The sequence below is a fragment of the Brienomyrus brachyistius genome, unplaced genomic scaffold (assembly GCF_023856365.1).
Source record: "Brienomyrus brachyistius isolate T26 unplaced genomic scaffold, BBRACH_0.4 scaffold130, whole genome shotgun sequence".
Lineage (NCBI taxonomy): Eukaryota > Metazoa > Chordata > Actinopteri > Osteoglossiformes > Mormyridae > Brienomyrus > Brienomyrus brachyistius.
The window spans coordinates 120,793-123,497 of record NW_026042405.1 but is presented as its reverse complement, the minus strand read 5'-3'; positions in this window follow the sequence as shown (position 1 = coordinate 123,497).

Genomic DNA, 2,705 nt, shown 5'->3' with positions numbered 1-2,705 from the left:
AATCTGATTGGCTCAGATAGGCGACGGACAATCTGATTGGCTCAGATAGGCGACGGACAATCTGATTGGCTCAGATAGGCGACGGACAATCTGATTGGCTCAGATAGGCGACGGACAATCTGATTGGCTCAGATAGGCGACGGACAATCTGATTGGCTCAGATAGGCGACGGACAATCTGATTGGCTCAGATAGGCGACGGACAATCTGATTGGCTCAGATAGGCGACGGACAATCTGATTGGCTCAGATAGGCGACGGACAATCTGATTGGCTCAGATAGGCGACGGACAATCTGATTGGCTCAGATAGGCGACGGACAATCTGATTGGCTCAGATAGGCGACGGACAATCTGATTGGCTCAGATAGGCGACGGACAATCTGATTGGCTCAGATAGGCGACGGACAATCTGATTGGCTCAGATAGGCGACGGACAATCTGATTGGCTCAGATAGGCGACGGACAATCTGATTGGCTCAGATAGGCGACGGACAATCTGATTGGCTCAGATAGGCGACGGACAATCTGATTGGCTCAGATAGGCGACGGACAATCTGATTGGCTCAGATAGGCGACGGACAATCTGATTGGCTCAGATAGGCGACGGACAATCTGATTGGCTCAGATAGGCGACGGACAATCTGATTGGCTCAGATAGGCGACGGACAATCTGATTGGCTCAGATAGGCGACGGACAATCTGATTGGCTCAGATAGGCGACGGACAATCTGATTGGCTCAGATAGGCGACGGACAATCTGATTGGCTCAGATAGGCGACGGACAATCTGATTGGCTCAGATAGGCGACGGACAATCTGATTGGCTCAGATAGGCGACGGACAATCTGATTGGCTCAGATAGGCGACGGACAATCTGATTGGCTCAGATAGGCGACGGACAATCTGATTGGCTCAGATAGGCGACGGACAATCTGATTGGCTCAGATAGGCGACGGACAATCTGATTGGCTCAGATAGGCGACGGACAATCTGATTGGCTCAGATAGGCGACGGACAATCTGATTGGCTCAGATAGGCGACGGACAATCTGATTGGCTCAGATAGGCGACGGACAATCTGATTGGCTCAGATAGGCGACGGACAATCTGATTGGCTCAGATAGGCGACGGACAATCTGATTGGCTCAGATAGGCGACGGACAATCTGATTGGCTCAGATAGGCGACGGACAATCTGATTGGCTCAGATAGGCGACGGACAATCTGATTGGCTCAGATAGGCGACGGACAATCTGATTGGCTCAGATAGGCGACGGACAATCTGATTGGCTCAGATAGGCGACGGACAATCTGATTGGCTCAGATAGGCGACGGACAATCTGATTGGCTCAGATAGGCGACGGACAATCTGATTGGCTCAGATAGGCGACGGACAATCTGATTGGCTCAGATAGGCGACGGACAATCTGATTGGCTCAGATAGGCGACGGACAATCTGATTGGCTCAGATAGGCGACGGACAATCTGATTGGCTCAGATAGGCGACGGACAATCTGATTGGCTCAGATAGGCGACGGACAATCTGATTGGCTCAGATAGGCGACGGACAATCTGATTGGCTCAGATAGGCGACGGACAATCTGATTGGCTCAGATAGGCGACGGACAATCTGATTGGCTCAGATAGGCGACGGACAATCTGATTGGCTCAGATAGGCGACGGACAATCTGATTGGCTCAGATAGGCGACGGACAATCTGATTGGCTCAGATAGGCGACGGACAATCTGATTGGCTCAGATAGGCGACGGACAATCTGATTGGCTCAGATAGGCGACGGACAATCTGATTGGCTCAGATAGGCGACGGACAATCTGATTGGCTCAGATAGGCGACGGACAATCTGATTGGCTCAGATAGGCGACGGACAATCTGATTGGCTCAGATAGGCGACGGACAATCTGATTGGCTCAGATAGGCGACGGACAATCTGATTGGCTCAGATAGGCGACGGACAATCTGATTGGCTCAGATAGGCGACGGACAATCTGATTGGCTCAGATAGGCGACGGACAATCTGATTGGCTCAGATAGGCGACGGACAATCTGATTGGCTCAGATAGGCGACGGACAATCTGATTGGCTCAGATAGGCGACGGACAATCTGATTGGCTCAGATAGGCGACGGACAATCTGATTGGCTCAGATAGGCGACGGACAATCTGATTGGCTCAGATAGGCGACGGACAATCTGATTGGCTCAGATAGGCGACGGACAATCTGATTGGCTCAGATAGGCGACGGACAATCTGATTGGCTCAGATAGGCGACGGACAATCTGATTGGCTCAGATAGGCGACGGACAATCTGATTGGCTCAGATAGGCGACGGACAATCTGATTGGCTCAGATAGGCGACGGACAATCTGATTGGCTCAGATAGGCGACGGACAATCTGATTGGCTCAGATAGGCGACGGACAATCTGATTGGCTCAGATAGGCGACGGACAATCTGATTGGCTCAGATAGGCGACGGACAATCTGATTGGCTCAGATAGGCGACGGACAATCTGATTGGCTCAGATAGGCGACGGACAATCTGATTGGCTCAGATAGGCGACGGACAATCTGATTGGCTCAGATAGGCGACGGACAATCTGATTGGCAGATTGTCCGTCGCCTATCTGAGCCAATCAGATTGTCCGTCGCCTATCTGAGCCAATCAGATTGTCCGTCGCCTATCTGAGCC